At 32.9% G+C, this 20,327-nt stretch overlaps 1 long non-coding RNA gene across 2 annotated transcripts; it reads left to right on the forward strand.

The window, feature by feature from the left end:
• The first annotated feature begins 29 nt into the window (after nucleotides 1-29).
• Nucleotides 30-8,334, forward strand: LOC114580486. 2 transcript variants are annotated; one of them, XR_003701919.1, is made up of 7 exons: nucleotides 30-106; nucleotides 180-259; nucleotides 343-405; nucleotides 498-588; nucleotides 717-782; nucleotides 7,775-7,853; nucleotides 7,934-8,334. It is a non-coding gene; the product is annotated as an uncharacterized LOC114580486 (long non-coding RNA). The 2 variants fall into 2 exon arrangements; XR_003701918.1 differs by having other exon boundaries at nucleotides 488-588; nucleotides 7,934-8,332.
• Nucleotides 8,335-20,327: the final 11,993 nt, after the last annotated feature.

The raw sequence follows: 20,327 nt of genomic DNA on the forward strand, positions 1-20,327 counted from the left end.
GGTTGCTCCCAGAAGGGGAAGGAAGTGATTGATCTCGATCTGTGTGTAAACGAAGAAGATGGAGATTTCAAGCTTAAGCCTTGGCTGTATGCCCTTAGCTTTCTAGGTGAGTGTGGAGGTAGATCGTTTACTGTTTTCTTTATGTTCTAGGCTAGTTAGTTAGTTTTTCCATCTGTCAGGCCTAGGTAAGGACTCGAATTTGCCGTACCCGATCAGTTTGATCAATGCCCAGCGGAGCGGTACCCAAAGAATACCTCAGGTTGAGCAAATATTGCATCTATTGGTTGTCAAGTTCCAGTTTAGTTTTATTTGCTTCACCTGGCTCAGTGACTTGATGGTTAGGTGGTAGGCATTGTCAAATCCTGTACACCAAATGGGCTTGGTGATTTTTTCATAACACTGAAGGTAACTAGATTATGCTTAAATGACGCCTCTTATTAAAATTTGAATGGCTATGGAATGTGTTAAATGAGTAACTTCCCTTTAGGATCGAACAGGCACAATTGGCGCAGCTATCCCCGCAAGGTCCTGTCTGAAGGAAATATTTGTAGGGAAATTTCGGTTGGATGTGTTTTCATTCTGAAGCAGGTGTCAAATATTTCTATTAATTAAGATGATATTTTATTTTTTTCCGTGTGTTTTTGTGTTGTTGATACTTTCTTTAGGTGACATGGCTTTTTGAGTGTCATCAGAAAATTGCATTGTTGTGCTTTCAGGTGGTTGCACTCTGCCCAGCTCGCTCCTCCTGTTATCTCAATATTACACTGAAGAATGTGGTAAAGGTATTGGCTTATGTTGTAGATAAATTTTGTTGTTCAAGTAATGTATAAGTTTAGATTCTTATATATTTTGTTCAATGCTTGTTTGGTAAAAAAAAAACAATAAGCCTTTGTCCCACTACATGGGGTCGACTATATGAATCTTTTTTCGCCATTGTGTCATGTTAAAGTCAAATTCTCATTAATAACTAATAAAGAAAGATCATTCTTAAATTTTATAATCAAGTCTTTTTAGGTCTACCTCTACCTTTCTTAACATAAGTAATATCTAATACCTCAATTTTCCTAACCGGGTCATCAGAAGGCCTCCGTTTAATGTGACTAAACCATCTTAGGCGATTCTCTCTAATCTTATCTTCTGTTGGAGCTACTCCAACCTTTTCACATATATGCTCATTTCGTATCCTATCTCTAAGGGTAAAGCCACTCATCCACCATTCCACCTAAGCATGCTCATCTTTTCAACACTTAACTTAGTATTATGCTTCTCTTTTAATGGCTAACATTCGGCATCATAAATCATTGCAGGTCTCACCACCATCTTATAGAATTTTCCCTTAACTTTGAGGGGGACTTTTCTATCGCACAACAAGCCCGATGCATTCCTCCACTTCAACCATCCAACTTGAATTCTGATAAATATCCCTATCTATTTCACCATCGCTTTGAACAATAGATCCAAGATATCTAAAACTTTACTCTTATTAATGACTTGATTGCCCAAAGTCCAAAGTCACAATCCCCTCACTAGGCCTATTGCTACTAAAATTACACTCCATATATTCAGGTTTAGATCTACTCTAGCGAAAACCTTTAGACTCTAAGGTTGACCTCCATAATTCAAGTTTACTTTCAACTCCCTCTCTAGTCTTAACAACAAGAAGAATATCATCAACAAAAGCATAACACCAGAAACATCCTCTTGCAAATGTCTAGTGAGAACATCCATGACTAAAACAAAAAGATATGAGCTTAAGGCTGATCCTTGATGTAATCCAACTGAAATAGGAAAATACTTGGTCAAATCACCTTGTGTTTGAACACAAGTAATACTCCTGCATACATATCTTTAAAGATTTGAATATAAGCGTTATTAACTCTTTTCTTTTCAAGAACTCTCCAAAGCACTTCTCTTGGAACTTTATCATATGCTTTCTCTAAATCAACAAATATCATATGTAGATCTTCCATATTCTCTATATATTTCTCCATCAAACCTCTCAATAAATGTATGGCTTCCATAGTAGACCTATCCGGCATGAATCCAAATTGATTTTGAGAAACATTAGTATCACGTCGCAACCTACGCTCCATAACGCCGCAACAAGAAACATTGTTTGTTGTTGTTGTTATTGTTGTTGCTTGTTTGGTGAGATAAGTAGCACTAGTTCTTCCAACTGAATGCACTCATGGAGGACTCTTTTCAAACCTCTTCTTGCTGGCATCTCACCATTGATGGGTGGATATCAGATCATTCATCACCAATCGTGCCCTCTCTATGTGCTAAAAAAAATCTCAAATGTGAAATGAAATTAAGGGATGCCTCAAACTATCTCTCAAACCCCATAGAAAATGATAGCACTTCTCTTCAGAGGTGCTGACTGAACTCCGTCTCATATTGCATCGCAGTCTTGTCCCTTAAACCAACCTTAGAAAGGACTCCTAGATCTGCTGCCTGGCAGATGGTGGCATGAACCAACTCCTGAAGTTCTCCATAAGCTCCTCACAAGAAATCTCCGCATTTGACCTACCCTGGAATCTCCCCCTCTTAACACAATTAACAAAACCGTCCTGACCTCTGGCCATTACATAATATCAAAAGATTTCTCAATCCACCTCAGCCAGGCTTCAAATGTCTGAGGCTCAATAACACCTTGAAATTGACGTGGCTTTAATCTCAGAAATAATAGCAGGTGCTTATCATCCTCATCTCCCTTAACTCCATTCATCCTATCTTGAGCCTCACTATCAGCTAGGCCATTAACCCAATAAACTGCATCATTGAATCATAAGTCATTGCACCCATAATACTCTAAACTATTGCAGCCTGATCGGAACTCTATCCATCAGCTGCTCTTGCTCTTGGGGGTTCATGATGCAACAACACTTTAATTTTTATAAAGAACAAAATGATTTAATAATTATATGCAGGTTTATCATAAATTAATAGAAAAATTTATAAAGCTCCCAACTCTTTGCTCTTACTCTTACTAATCAATTTCTATATCTTTGATTATAATTCAAATCCTTCCAAATCATTGTTCTGATACCACCCTGGGATGCCCTAGGATATAATGAAAGGATTGAAATCTTAAACCTATAATTATTACTCAACAATTAATAGAATAACTAGAGCTACTACAAAATTCAAATAAATAAAATTGTTAAACCACATTTTATTTCATCAAAAAAATATATACAATAACCCAATAACTTTCAATCATCTATACATTAAATTGATTTAAAACTGGATTACAAAAAAATACCTCAATCACCTAAGCTTAGAAGATCCTACCTCTACAACTTTCTACTCCACTTCTCCTTTACCTTTCTTTGAAATGTCAGTAAACTTCCTCCTAACCTCTCATAGATATCAATATCCAAAGTGAAATATTAAATAGAAGTTAATAACAAAAAAATATAATGACTTGTAAAGAATAAATCAAGTATTATAGTGCATGATTTTCTAGAGTTTTAGTGTTGACTCGATTTCAAAGTTTTTGCTTATATCCTTGAAGCCACTTTCACAGAGAAGATAGATGCATTACAGAATCTTTCTATTAGAGGTCCACTTGCACTTGACTTTACATTTCATCAAGGTTTATTTAGAATTTCAGGAATTACTATCATGCTATTTGAAATATTAGTTATACTTATTTCGTTGAAGTTTTAACACATGCAATGCAATGATTTTAATGGACATGTCCCGATGTCTGTTTATAAGTCCACTTCAACTTATACCTTCGTTGAACCTCCCACACCTATATCTAGCAAGTGAGTTCAGAATCAGAACAAAACAGTACCATATAACCTTTCACATATTTTAACAATACAAAAACATCAAGCCTTTGTCCCACTACGTGGGGTCGGCTACATGAATCTTTTTTCGTCATTGTGTCTTGTTAAAAGTCAAATTCCATTTAAATCTAAAAGAAAAAGATCATTTTTAATATTTCTAACCAAGATTTTTTAGTTCTACCTCTACTTTTCTTAACATAAGTCAAATCTAATACCTCAACTTTTTTATTCGGTCATCGGAAGGCCTCCGTTTAATGTGACCAAACCATCTAAGGCGACTCTCTCTAATTTTATCTTCCACTGGAGCTATTCCAACCTTTTCACGTATATGCTCATTCATATCCTATCTCTAAGGGTAAAGCCATTCATCCACCTAAGCATCCTCATCTCTGCAACACTTAACTTAGTCTTATGCTTCTCTTTTAAGGCCAACATTCGGCACCATAAAGCATTGCAGGTCTCACCACCATCTCATAGAATTTCCCTTAAGTTTGAAGTGGACTTTTCTATCGCACAACAAGCCCGATGCATTCCTCCACTTCAACCATCCAACTTGAATTCTGCTGATAATATCTCCATCTATTTCACCATCAATCTGAATAATAGATCCAAGATATCTAAAATGTGTACTCTTATTAATGACTTCATTGCCCAAAGTCACAATCCATTCACTAGGTCTATTGCTGATAAAATCACACTTCACATATTTCAACAAGTGAGGCTAAAATTTCTCCCACATCCACACTAGGTAGATGGGGTCAGAACATAACATATAGAGCTTTTGTAATGTATCGGAGTGCATTTTTTCACATATCAGAAGTTCAGAACATCTTTAATGACATGCTATGAATAATGCAAATACAAATGCAACAATAATTAATTATGCTTTTAATATACTTGAGTGATGCATGACTTACTATCAAAACTATCAGTAGAAGCTACATTATATGTATAATATTATACTCACTGAACTTTTCTTGTCCGATTTCCAACTTCAAAGGGATGTTCACATGAATGTTTTAAAAACTTCTACATAATTATTGCAATTATATAAAAAAACCTCAGTTAAGTTATATACTCAGAAAATTGCATAGAGAAAACCAATTGAAAAAAATCTATTTTCTATAGCCAAATTATTCAGAATAAAGCTTACAATAATATATTAAAAGTTATATGGTGAAAACATCGTAAAATTTGAGAATTTTTTTTATCTATAACATTTTCTAAAACTATTGAAATTGAAATCAAAGATATGAGTTAAAAAGTCTACCTTGTGCTCTACAATATCCTGAACAGGCCCGATGGACGAATATTGAGTTTTGGCCTTCAAAACCTTTCCCTCATTTTCTCTTTCCTCTTATATTTTCTTCTCCTATTCTCTACTCCGATGAAGGTTGGGGTGTGGGGTGATTAGCAAATGTTTTATATTTTATATATAAACATTCATTTTGATCCGCGTCGTGACACTTGCCTTCGCAGTGCTGCTGAGCTTTTAGAGAATCTTCCAGACTCTCCTAGAATCTCACTATTGGAGGGCTTTGCGCCGCGACGATGCTTCCTAGCGCTGCAGCGCACATTCATTTTACCCTCCACTCCTGAGAGCTCAATGTCGCGGTGTTGCCCATCCCGACGTCACGGTGCTCACATGGCAATTTTGACACTTTGAAATTTCACTTCTCTAATCCAATTCTTGACTCACTTAATGCCTCCATAAACACTCCAAAAGCTTATAATTACAAACTAAAATCAAACAAATATTTAGTTCGACAATCCTTAACTACTTGGATTTTTGGACAACGAATATTGCACATCCATTTATGATGTGGAAATCCTTACTTATTTAACAATGCAGTCGGGCATCGGTGCTGTGGCCTATGTACTTTTTTCACTGTATTAAGGCCATACGTTGTGTCGCTTCCAAGAAATGTCTTAGCTTTAATACAATATATTAAATAATTGATATTATAATTATTCGACAAGTTTTATGATGGCTGTCGATTACCTAACACAATCCTTCACTTTTCTTATTCAGGTTTTGGGACCTGAAAATGTCAATGTTGTTAACCCATTTAAATAAATGAGTTATGATTATATGGCTCATTTAAGAAAATTAGCCCATTTTACAAAGTCCAAATAAAGGTCTTTATGGCCTAGCTCTGTTGCAAATGGGTTGGTCCTGTCCAATTGACAACTCTATTCTCATGTCTTCAATTCAAAATAAGTGTTGGTAATTTTACTATGGATTCTCTAAATTTTTCTCTTTTTTGAGAAAACTAGAGCTAATTGTATAACAAAGCGTCAGGTGGAGTGTTAGCATGGAAAGAAAAAGCTAACCAAGAACTTTATATTTAGCAAGTGGTGTATGCTTGTTGAATTATACCCTTTCCTTCATTTTTAACATAGAGATCCTCTAGTGAATAATGCAGAAGAGAAAACTTTCCCTCTAACAACATCATTACGCATGATCGAAGTTGTGTTTCTCAGTTTGTTTCACTCTATCCATAATGCTAAATTATAAGTTTTGGTGGACTGAAGTGCAACAACCTAGAGATGCGGTCTCTAACTAATTCCTCTTTTAAAGACGTTAACATCAAATGTTTCCTTATGTGCTTCTTAAATTACAACATTTTTGGCTGTTTGCAGGATGCTGTAATGGAAAAATGATTATTTAACCAATGTGGATTTTGTAGTGGGATTGATGTGCTCAAGTTTAACCTTACAATGTAAAGACTGAAAGGTTATTTCTGTGGGAAATATAGCTGCAATTATTTTATAACTTTGAACAAAATTTCATACATAATCATTGTTCCATATACGAAAGTAAGCTAAATAGTTAAATCAATGTCGGCTTTCTTATGTTGATATTTATTGTATGGTATGAGGAAGTTGAAGATACTTTGAGGAAAAGCAATGTGAAAAGATTGACAGAAAAAAGCATCAGCTTGCAGTGTTCCAAAAGATACTTTGATGTGATACCAAATGCAAGGAGCTTTGTAAGAAATTAAAATTGAGTTGGCAAAGAAATTACAACTAATAACTTATGACGATAGCAAGAAAATCATTAAAATTTCGTAGTTATCAACTAGCTTAGGCGAAGAAGTATGTAGATTAGCCAAAACTTTCAGACAATCAAAAATAGTAGCAACACTAAAAGCTATTACAACAATCCGCCATTTAATAACGAGAAGTTCACCTTGGGGAAATACTCACTCAACTATACTAGGCTTTGCGGGAGAAGAATTTCAGCACACCATACGATGCCACGAGGAAGGTTGTGATGCCAAGGGTCTTGAGCCACGGAGAGGTCGACGATGACGTGGAGGGCGTGAATGCTGGACTTTCAAGACTCCAAGTGTGCTTTGCAAATTTCCGGTCGTAGATGCTCGCAAGGATTGGTACGACTCTTTCCAAAGTGTTAAATGTCAAACAGTTACTTGAAAGCATAAAGATGTGAATACCATTTGTTATTTTATCATATGCTACTACTTCAGATTTTGTTTTGTGGTAGGTTAACTTTTGTTTCTAAATGTTTTCTTTTGCATCTTGAAAATGACAAATTCACCATGACCGGGTATTGAAAAAAATATAAAAATATAATCATCCTCTTAGCTATGCCATGAATTTAGAGATTTGTCTTCATTGAAGTCCTCAAGTTGTTTTTAAACAGCCGTCATAATTGAAATTATTTTTCAGAATGAGGAGAAATTCTAGATGTTTGAGTTGGAAAGTATAACTTTATTGTTAATTACTTGCTAAAATTTAATATTTTGAAAATTTGAATTAATCTGTGCTAAAGTTTACTGATTAATCATACAAAATTAAGCTAGAGTTAAACCTAATCCATTAGTTAGTTTATTTGGCATTGCATTGTTAATCATATTTTTTTGGTGATCCTTGATGATTGGTATCTTTAGGAGTATGTAAAGAGTTTATCTAGTTTTGAAACATTCCCTGATCTGAGTCTTTTTTATGAATAGTTGATTGCTAAGGACTGTGGACCTCCGGGAAAACAAATTATGCCTCCATTAACATTCAAGCATGGAGTTGAATGGAATGGTACTATTATTCCTCGTTGAATTTCCTTATTGCAAAATTGCTCTCCCAATATGCTTAGTTTAATTTCATATTTCCTGCAGGCGAGCAAACGTATAATACAAGAAAGATTGCTAAAATAACTGCTGATGGTGAACCTAGAAGAAATTTGACTAGTGAAATGACAACCAATAGCAGAGAGGAATTCCATCCTGAAATTTTGTCTGACAACATCTTTGCTGCAGCTACCACTGGCAAGCTTTCCACAAGAACGGGTGAATCTGGAGGACTGATTTCCAAAGCTTCAGTTAAGGGATGGACAGATGAGCAACTAGAGAAGCTATTCTCTGATTATGAGGATGACCTTGACTTAGTTCGTCCTGCTATTTGATTTGCCCAAGAAGTACTGCTGGTATTCTCATTAACCATCATTCGCATCATAAGTTCTCACAGCATTTTTTTTTTTTTAGTTTTTGTTGTGGCCAATGGGTTGTTTTAGACCTTCATATGCCAGCAAAGGGGCGGAATTAGAAATGGGTGAAATTCATTAAAACATTTATCAATATAGATTACTGATTAAGTAATTAAGCAGAAAAAAACTGACTGTTTATTTGTTATTAGTTAGGCAAATGTAAGGTAGAACATAAGTATTAATAACGCATAAGGCAACTTGAATCTCAGTTTTTACATATTTATATGAAGGGGTTAGGATCCAATGAAGTGAGGCTAATTAAAATTCATGTTGTATTTTGTTTTTGTTTTTATATTTTTAGTTTTATTCTTTTGTAGCCAGGAGTTTATAGGAGGATTGATTGATGGATGTATTAATTGATCTTCTGCATGTTATAAATTAAATTTTGATGAATGAATATAAAATATTTTGATGTATATGATTTATAATTTTTTCCGCTAGACTATTTATATAAATGAATTATCAGTGGTTATGGTAGATTAATTATTTAATGAAACAGATAGTAATTCCAAATTTAGATCTTTGAACAATATATAATGCTAGCTTTTGAACACTTGGGTAAGGACAAATATAGAAAAATTAATTTTTTATTCTCTCTCCTCTTCCATTGGGTATTAGAATCCCCATAAGTTAAAAATCTAATAATTTCATTATAGTTAATGGTAGAGGTGCAAGCATTTAAGTAATCTTCCCCATCAAATTGGTAATTGGGAGTTTGGAAGACCTGATTTATCACTAAAGGATAAACAAGACCCACTTCCCTCTAATAAATAACGACTCGTTTTGAGAGTCCTTCGGATTTGTGAAGAATTCGTAGATAATAGGTTTTATTGTGTCTAGGTTGGCATGCCAAGAAGTCCTAGTTATTCTCTATTAGTAAGGCCCCTACTTCCCCTTATAATTGAAAAAACCTTTCTTAGGGATAATCATCTTGTTGACAAGATTATTATAACAATCCATTGTGACATCTACAAACTTTCAAGCATCGTAAGAAGCTGCACTATTGAATCGATGTGTTAGTTCACCATTCATTGTACTGGTTTGCCAGTTCAACCGTCTTTAAGTGTCTTCCACTGCTGCGTTGTGGTGATTTAGCTTTGCGACACCCCTGGGTAGCACCTTGGCGATAAGCTCTCGAATGATCCTTCTACCCCTATGATGTTGTTTTAGTAGTACTCTGATGTTGGTGGAAATGTAGAACTACGATTCTCTATTAATGGCACTGTAGCGCTGCTTCAATTTGAGAATTTCAACATTTCATGCACAAAAAGATAGGATTAGAGAACATTTTCATAAAATTAGATGCAATTTAGAATATACAATTTTCTCTTTTCAATTGCAAATAAAATTTTATCTCCTAAGTTCCTCAAAGCTCTTAGCATCTTCTTTTTCAAAAATCTCCTTTAGGTTTCTAATAATTCCTATTTACATGATGGCATAATTAAAAATCCTAAAATGAATAAACATGACAGCTAAATTATATAGTCCAGTTCTAGGATCAAATAATATGATTAGCACAATTGTCCTCAAATCCTAAAAGGTGTCTCTATTTGTTTGGACTGTATGATTTATATCATATAGTATGATTAACATATTTATCCAACATCAAGAAAAATTCTCTTTGGTTTGCATGCTTGAAAATGTTCATAAAGTTTGATATATGTGATATTTCATTGAATTAAGTTTTTAATTTTTTTCCTTAATTATTGATCCATAACTAGGTAAAATGTACAGGTAATCATACTGTATGATTAGTACTATAGAGGATAATTAGTTAAATTTTGAATTTACATATTTATTGACAGAACTCATAATGATTATTTAATCTGATTATAATTGATCATACGATCCAATTGGTATCATATAATATGATTAGTTTTGTAATTTAATTTTAATATTTTGTTAATTAATATAATTTAATTTTTTTAGATATTTTAAAAATGTCATGCATATCATATAATCCAATTTGCCATTAATCAAGTTGTTTTAATTAACCATTAAAATTTTTCAAGCAAATCACAATTCTAATTTATCTCTTGTGTGTTATGTGGGTTGTTTTATAAATCATACACCTCACACATATAATATGACTCAACAAATGAAAAATACAATAATTATGCTCTTAGGTTTTTCTCTTTTCTTTTTTTATGGCTTCCCTACTTTAGTTTAGGCTAAGTGCTTCTACATTAGCATGTGAATGTCATCTAAGTTGTAAGCCTAGTATTATTTGGCTTTTATCTCTTATTTATTTGAATTGCCAGCATAATTAGAATGCCTACACACACAAATTCATCACAACAAATAATATCTATAATCATCAAAATATCAATAAGCTTATTACGCTCAAGTAGTTTTATACTTTAGAAATCTAAGCTCTCTCTAATTTTGTGTCCTTATGCGGAGAATGAGGATTTATAGCACTTTAGATTGATATTTTGATAAATTTAATCCAAATCTTTGAACAATCAATTGGAGGAGCTGTTTTTATTCTTTGTTTTGAAGATCATTTCTTAGGCATTTAAATGTGAGTGACATTTAAATTAAGTTATATTGGTCTCGTATTTTTTAGTCGAGATGCTCATTTTTCACTCTAAGCATGCAACATTCACAAATCATTTGCCCCCCCCACCCCCCAAAGTATGTCATAAGATCATGCTTCAAGAATTTGGTTTGGCTCATTTAAACTCATTTCATATCACTTTTAATGTCATTAGGCTCGATTCATCTGAATGTTTGTTTTACTGCTATAAATTTGCTAAAATTGAAGTTCATATGGTCCCAACTTTAATTATAAAAATCTATAATTCAAACATTATATTAGGATTTGTGATTGATCATATAGATTTTATAGTGATATATCAATATTTTTTACATTAATGTTTAAGCTAACATCTTTTTTTTTTTTCATTGATCAAAGCATACAGATTCAAACACTTCAAAATAAAGAAAAATAATATAATTGTCATTATTTATCTATGAAAGTCAATACATACTTGCAATTCTTCAATATCTTTTTGGATGTAGTTATGCTATCATCTAATTCTCTTTATGATATTATTAGAATAGAGTTATTGCCTATTTCAAATTATTTGACAATTACCTATAAATTTAAAATATATAGTTAGTTAGTTAGTCAGTCAATTAGTTAGTTGTGTACTTGTAATTGAACTAATATAACAATGAGAGATTATTTTTCGCAAAATCTCAAAATAATAAGAGTGTGGGGTTCACTCAAAATTTTATAAATTTTAAATATTTTAGTGAAGAAAATACATTTATTTAAAATATATTATATTAATTGGTTAAGTCACATCCATCTACTATATAAATATCTATATTTATTTTAATAAGTCAAATTGAGAGAAATTTCTTACACAAATTTTTAAAATAACAAAAAAGCTCCATTTGTAATTGAGTTCCCTCCAATTTTTTTTTTTTTAAAATCTATAATTGTAATATCAAAAAATATTTTTTAATATTAAAACAATAAAAATATTAAAAAAAAAATTATGAATTCTATAGTATGAGTTGCATGTGAATGGGATATATGCTAATATGAGTAGTAAGAATTGATTGTCCAATCTAACAATTACTAAACATTATAACTACATAGAGATATTTTATCATGCTTGATGATTTACCTTAATATTTCATGCATCACATTATTTCTTTCTTATACATATTAGTAAGCCACAATGAGGGAAAGGATTTAAAAAAAAATTCAAAAGAATATAAGAGCTCCATTTTGAAATGAGACTCTCTCAAAATTTTAATTTTTTTTTTTACATATTTAATGCCATAAAAATAATCAAGTAATTTACATCCATCAATCTAATTTTTATATTAAATACTCTTCTAATTATTGATTCAAATTATACTTAATACAAACAATTGTTAGTGTTCAATGTCTTAACTTTAGATGAATATTCAACACTTACATAAAGAAGAGAGGAGTTACAAGAAAAACCTGAGCTTTTACATGAAAAACTTAACAAAGAGAAAAACATGAGGCTTGGTCCAATTTAAATGGAGCCACTGGTACATGTTATTGATTATAAATCATGCCCTTTCTTGTAATTGTGAAAATTTGGGATAAAATATTGTAGGCATGAACTTTATAGAATGAGCTATGTAGTGGAAGTTAGAAGAGCCTGGTGACAGTGAAGCAATCTTTAAGCAATTATTTGATGTATGTTCGACCATTCTCCATTGAAGAAACAAAATCATAAGATAAGAAGTCCAGTATAAATATTAATTTTTACATTAGAATTCAAAATTGGTGTCAATGATCTGTATCGACCTTATGAGTGATTACACTAAACTCAGTGTCTCTCCTTTTGCCCCCACAGCAAGGCCGAGAAGCCTGTGCAAAAACTCATTTCCACCGACCACGATGAGGCAGAGAACCCAACTCCTTTTGCTTCCTCCAGAAATAGGCAGAGAATCCAACTCCTTTTGCTTCCTTCAGAAGCAGGTAGAGAACCTTGATCAGTTGCTAAAGTAGACCTCTCTCGAACCTCTAAGGAACCAGGGACGATAGCTGGAGAAAAAGACTCGGATCCTTGCATAGAGCAACCTTTGTGAAATCCCTCATAAACTCCCCCACACAAGATCCTCTCTTTCTCCCTTGCTCTCCCTCTCCTCTTGGCTCTCTTAGATCAGGACAACAACAAAAGATTTCCTCTTGAGAAAATAAGAGATCTTTTAAACAAGGGCTCCAAAATAGCCCTAATTAGCGACTAATCGTCAAATATTGTTCAGGACGATCTGTCGATCGTCCTGTACATTCAGTTCAAATTTAGCTCAATTAGCCATGATGATTTGGAAGAGTTTGGACGAGTAGAATGTTACTTTGTTCAGATCGTCCAGGACGATAGGATATTGTCTTGTACGATTAGTTCAAGTCATCGAATATCGTCCAGACTATCGCCTTGGATGGATGTATGGACGATGGAAAAATAACTAGATCATCTAAGATGATCTCACGACCATCTGAGCTTATTAGTACAAAATGACAAATATTGTCCAGAATATCGCCCTGAATGGATGTCTAGACGATGAAAAAATAAATTGATCGTCCCAGACAATTAGTTCAATTCAGTACATATCATCTAAAGCATCGCCCTGAATGGAGCTATGCCAATTATGGATCATCCAGGAAGAACTAAGATTTGTGAACTGATCATCCCGGACGATCCTGCTATCGTCTAGTATGATATGATCGAGCAATCAAACCTTAAATGTTTTTTTTAATTACTAGATTAATTTAGGCATAATTGCACTACACCGTTCAAGATGATGTCCTGGACAATGTCTAAAAATAAAATATGCCTAAATAGATCTGGCGGCTGATTTTTTCTGATTTGAGCCTATCATCTCGGACGATGTTAATATCGTCTAGGACGATTCACTTAATTGTGACTACCTTAATAAAGATATCATAATTAGGGTTTTTGTTTTTAACTGATCGTTCAGGATGATTTTTGGATCATCTCGAATGATGTGATCAAAATAGAAAACACTAATCAAACAGACAACATTTTTTTCCTAAGTGTGTGTGTGTGTGCAAGGTTACTTAGCATCAAGACCTACAATATTATAATGGACTCAAGAAAAGGTAAAAGACACTTGACGTTCATTACAAGCTGACTCAGTCCTAATATACCCAATCTTGAACTGGTTCAATTTGCAATTTGATCTTGTAGATCTGAAACGGTAGTAGGCAAGACAGTCGTAGAAAACTAGAAATATTTATTATCATCAAAATTATATTCTCTGAGATCAAATTCATAACAATCTTCCCCTTTTTGACAATGGTAAATAATCAAAACTAAATAAAATACAAATAAAAGTAAAACAGTACGATGAAACAACTCAACCACTGTCCACTACTCCCCCTTTTGACATCACAAAAAGAGGAGAAAAACCAGAAAAGAAAAAAGCAAAACAGAAGATGAAATAGAAGAACAAAAGAAAGGTTTTTTTTTATCAAGGCATGAAAATAATAAAGTCTCCATGTGATTGAATTAAAAAATTATAAGAATAATGAGTTAACATCGCCAAAATCCAAAAAATGGTAGAATAGTCGATCCTGTTAGCACTAGCTCAGACTTTCCTTAGGGCAAATCGTCTTTTGAAAACAAAAGACCTAACTCAAAAAAACTAATTGGATAAGAAAAAGAGATCCGTTCAAAACTTGGTTCCAGAAAACATCCCTAACGAACTTTCAAGTGGTATCAAAGTAATCAAACCTTAAATACTTTCCTTAATTACCAGATTAATTTAGGCATAATCGTCATGGACAATGTCCAAAAATAAAACATGCCTAAATAGATCTGACGACTGATTCTTTCTAATTTGAGCCTATCATCCCGGACGATGCTAATATCGTCCAGGATGATTCGCTTAATTGTGTATGCCTTAATTAGGATGCCTTAATTAGGGTTTCTGTTTTTAACTGTTCGTCTAGGGTAATTTTTGGATTGTCTCAGACGATTTGATCAAAACAAAAAATACTAATCAAACATACATAATTTTTTCCCAAGTGTGTGTGTGTGCAATGTTACTTAGCATCATGACCCATAATGTTAAAATGGATTTAAGAAAAGGTAAAAGACACTTGACGTACATTACAAGCTGACTCAGTCTTAATCTACTCAATCTTGGGCAGGTTCGATTTGTAATTTGATCATGTGGACCTGAAACATTAGTGAGCAAGACAATCGTAGAATAATAAAAATGTTTGCTATCATCAAAATTATATTCCATGAAATCATATTTGCAACATACTCATCCTCAAATCTGAAATATATCATAATATCATTTATAAAATTATCACAAATTTGGGCTAGATACTTTCTAAAAGCCTTGTTCATCAAATCCATGAAGATCGATTGGATATTAATCACTACAAATGACATGATTAAAAACTCATAATACCCGTATCTCATGCTAAATATAATCTTCATAACGTCCTCCTCTATTACGCTCAACTAATGATAACCATATTGTAGATCAATTTTAGAAAATATTAAGCATCTAACAAGATGATAAAATAAGTCATCAATCACTGGCAAATGATATTTATTTTTGATAATTAAGTTATTCAAATCTCTATAGTCGATATACACTTATAAGGTGATATCCTTCTTTTTAATAAGTAATACAAGAGCTTCCCATAAAATAAATTGGGTTGGATGAAACCTCTATCCACCAACTCCTGATGTTCCTTAGGTGACATCGATACAGGGCCTTAGAGATTAGAGCGATACCTTAAAAAAATATCTATACAAAAATCTACCTCTCTATCTGGCAGTAAAGTCATTGACTCCTTAGGGAAGACATTTAAAAACTCTTGAACTATAGGAACACTACTCAAAGATGTAGGAGAGATCCTAACATCTCTAACATATGTTAAAAATACTAGATTTCCTTTTTTCTAAAGTCCATCCACTTCTTGTGTACAAATCAGACAATAAAGAACACCCCTAATTTCCTAAAATATAAAGCTCTAACCACTCTAATATAGAGCCACTATCTTCACCAAATAATTGATCTGAGTCCCATACCGATTTATCTCGTATATATCCAAAATAATATAAATGCAAAAAATAGTCAATATAATTAAACAAAATCTCTAAACCCCATAAAAGATCTTCAAATCACAAAAATAAATCTTGCTAGCTACCATTTTATCTCCCATGAGCAAAACCATAGACAAATAAATCGACAGTAGTATGGAAGGCAAATCAAAAGAATCAAAATATTGATCTAATATGAATGAATGATTAACAATCAAATCAAATAAAATATGATAAGGAGATGTAGAAATATAAGCCATACATGTCATAACATCTGGAGATTCACTGGCCTCTTACTGTGTTAAATTATAAACCGTGGCTATATTGGAGTCAAAGCAAAAAAAACTTCTTGTGCCTTGTGAACCTCTAGAATACTAACCTTATGATGACATACCAACACTTTAGTCACCAAAAACCTCAGAATATAATTGGTGTGATACTATCCTTGGCCTACCCACAATCGGCTGCCAAGAACTATCAGTCCTCAAATCAGAACATCTATCAAAGCCACTTTGTGGACACTTAACAATCTTGTTTTCATACTGACCATAGTAAAAATACCAGCCCAATGCTCTGTAACACTAACCACTTTACCTCTTACTATAATGTTGGCATAACGGTGCCCTAGTAATGGAACCTTCATAGCTAGAAATACTTCCCCTATCTTATCTAGAAACAATTTCTACCTATTATCCCCTCCTAAACTCACCAGGTCCAAATCTTCTCTTCTTCCTAGAATGACTAGTGTCAACTGTCTTATTACCAAACCTTTTCCTTGCTTACAGTCCAACACTATTGAACTACTACTGAATCAATCTCTATCTACTTGGCCTTTTTGACTAATTGAGAAAATTTTATAATATCTTATGTTAATAATGGCTACCTCAAATCATCTCAAAGTCTCTCTAAAAATTGGTAACACTTCTACTTAGAAGTACCAATCAACTATGGAACTTACTTGGAGAGAGTAGTAAACTCTGTCGCATATTGCATCATAGTTATATTTCCTTGAATTAATTTTAGAAAGATCTATGTAACTATCTTCTAACAGATAGAGGTACAAAATACGTCTTGAATGTTTCTATAAACTCCTCCCAAGTGATCAGGGTATTCGCACTACCCTCAAACTTCTCCCTCTGTTGGCCCAACCAGCATTCTGCCTCACCATCCAACAAAAATATAGCTAATGCAACTTTTCTCTCAGGAGGTCAATGCATCCCATCCAGAGTCTTCTCTATTCTCATCAACCAATTCTGAGTTCCCCGAGGTTCAATAACACTTGAAAGTTTGGAAGGTTGTAACCGTATGAAATTCTATAAATACTTATCCATATTATCAGATCAGGAACTAGAAACTCGCGTATGATCTTTACCTATCATCTATGCCACTATACATATAATCTGAAAAGCTACTTCATAACTAATTACAAGGGTTGTACCCTAAAATTGAGCTACCTAACTAGAGCTCAATTGTTGGTCATATCTAGATCTGGCTAAGATTGGTCAGTCATATTGAACACAACTATATGCAATATATGCATATGAAAAAATAAATAAAACGAGCACCCAAACTATCCAGAATTATGACTCTTCTACAAATTAAATCTTATGGTACTATTACGATTTTCTTCTCTAACTAATGCTTTCATACTAAAAATCTTATCATGACTTGACATGATATAACCCCATACAAGACAAGTCATACCATTCCCGATGGTGGTAAGACACATAAACGGACTCAAATACACATTATTTTTAGATATCAAAATAAATTTATGAATAGATAAAAAATTGTTGCTTTTTAAAATTATCTAGCAAAAAATACTTAAAAAATACTAAAAATGACTGAAATAGTCGTATCAATAACATATCAAATGTTAAACGGATAAGTTAACATAATTCGTTAAAATTGCATTTTTGTATAACCCAATTATAAATTCGATCAAAAAAATCTTAATATCAAATTATTTAAAATTGAGACATACTAAACGTAAACTATCTATATTTGAACAACTTCCTAAGCTAAGCTAATGGCTAAAAATAACCCAAGCGGCTCGAACCAGAGTTTCTCTTTATATAGAAACCGTATCTCTCTCACTAACATGGTTGCCCAAGAAATGGAATGGATGGCAATAGTGGAGTTGAATATATTATTTTTTAATATTAAAATTGCACGGAGGTCCCTATAGAATTTACAGGCGATAGTGGTTGGAAAATCTTAGTAAGGCAATAATGGTCAGATGATCATGATCTAGCGGAGGTGGTAAGAGGACTATAGTTAGGCAATATTGGTTGAAGGATCGTTATCGAGCAATGGTTTTCAAAGGATCATAATCATGCGATAATGGTCAAAGGATTTTTGTATGATGGCAAAGGTTGGAGGACTATGGCTGGGCTATTATGATATAGAGAATGTAGTTGGGTGATGGTGATTAAAAGATTATAGTTGGGGATAGTCATCAATAGATCATAGTTGGCCAAGGGTGGTTGGAGGTCTCTTGTTGAGCGATATTGGTTGGAGAAGCATAGTCAGGTGATGGTGGTTAAAGAATGTAATTGGGTGATGCTAATTGAAGAACTGTAGCTATGTGATGATGGCTAAAGAATTGTAGTTTAATGATGGTAGTCAAAGGGTAATAGTTAAGTAACGGTGGTCGGACGGCTGTACTTATACAATGGTTCTAAGAGAATAATAGGTGGGCAATGATGGTTAGAAAAGTGAAGTATGTCAGAGAACCATAGTTAGGTGATAGTAGCCGAAGGGCCATAATCAGACGACGGAGGTTAGAGGATTATAATTGGGTAACGTTGGTCAAAGGACCATACTCGTGTGACGATATTCAAAGGATTGTTTCGACGATAGCAGGCATAGGACCATAATGATATTCATGGGGAGAAGATCTTCGTGTGATGGTTGGACAGTGGTGGTGCAATGTTAGTGGTCAGATTATGTTGCTCAAGTACTGATGGTGGTTTGACGTGTAGTGAGGTTGGGTGGTTTGATGGCGATGGTCGGGTGTTTGTCTAATGTTGGCAGTCGGATGATAATCTAATGGAGCTTTGAGATTTTTTAAGCCTCTAAGCTCTCTTGAATCTTAGGCCATTATTCTTATTATATAAAAAAGGGGGTCTACTTATAATGTTTGAGAGTGACTTTTTATATAAATACAACTAAAATTTGGAATACTCCATCTGACAGTAAATATTAATTTTCTTAATTATATATTATTGTTTTAGTATTTATGTGCCTCAATTATGTTAAAATTGAATAATTTTTGGCACATTAGAGCTAACTTGTTGATATGCAAATTGATTTTAAGCATATGAGATTAGGAGATCTTTAGGCACTAATTAATATCTCAAAGTTTCTAATTATATTTCAACTCATTGAATATGAATTATTTGAACTCGATTCATATCACTCTTGGTGTTGATGGGTTCGTCTCGTCAAGATGTTCAACTTAGTTGTAAGTTTGTTGAAATCATAATTCATATGATTTTGAATTTGATTACGAGAGTTTTCAATTTAAATTTGCAGCAAGATCCATTTATTATCAAATCAATTCATAATGACTAGTCAAATTTGTTCCCTTTCAAAATTATTACAAGATTTTAATCAAAATTTAATTATTTAAAACAAAAGAAATACTACTTAGCATCTTTAAAATCTGACTAAAGATTAGAGCTTAATTTTAAAAATATGTAATTCAGTTAATATATTTATATATTATATATTTATATGCCTATTTTATATTGTTATTTAGTTTATATAAATACTTATTTATAAAGAAATTCTTTTAGTCAAAATTAATTTTAATTATATCATATTTTAAATTTATATTTTAATTAAAATAACATAATAATTTATTAACTTTTCTTGTTCGTTAGCTTAAAAAATCAGAGATTAGTTAAAAATTTAAATCGAGTAAATCAATATGCAAATTTGGCCTTATTTGAAATCGAATTGAAAGCTTTAATTCAAAATTCTTGTATGAGCTCATTGGCCATTATTTAAATTAGAAAAACATAGCTCACCTTGGCTTGTTGGTTGGAACAATTATTACGTCCTCTGACCGCACGGCCCGACGACTTGACCCGGAGCGGAACCCGGGAATGCTATGTTCGCGATTTTCTCGGTATTGCTCGGTATTTGCTCGGTATTTGCTGTTCACCAGACCGAATAAAAGTTCTGTTGGTTGAAAGCTTATGCTTCCAACTAAGAGGTCTTGAGTTCGAGTCTCTGTGTATACGTTGTGGGTGTGAGTTTGCCTTAAATGGCCTAAATGTCAAAAAAACAAAATTAGAAAAAAAAATTATTTTATAATATGATGCGTTTTATATCAAGATAAATTTCAATAAAATTAATCTTAATATAAATTTTAAGCTTGGATTCAAAATATTTTGATTTTTTTAAATAATAATGACATTATAATAAAATTTTATTAAA

The sequence above is a fragment of the Dendrobium catenatum genome, unplaced genomic scaffold, assembly GCF_001605985.2.
Source record: "Dendrobium catenatum unplaced genomic scaffold, ASM160598v2 fragScaff_scaffold_1056, whole genome shotgun sequence".
NCBI classification, from domain to species: domain Eukaryota; kingdom Viridiplantae; phylum Streptophyta; class Magnoliopsida; order Asparagales; family Orchidaceae; genus Dendrobium; species Dendrobium catenatum.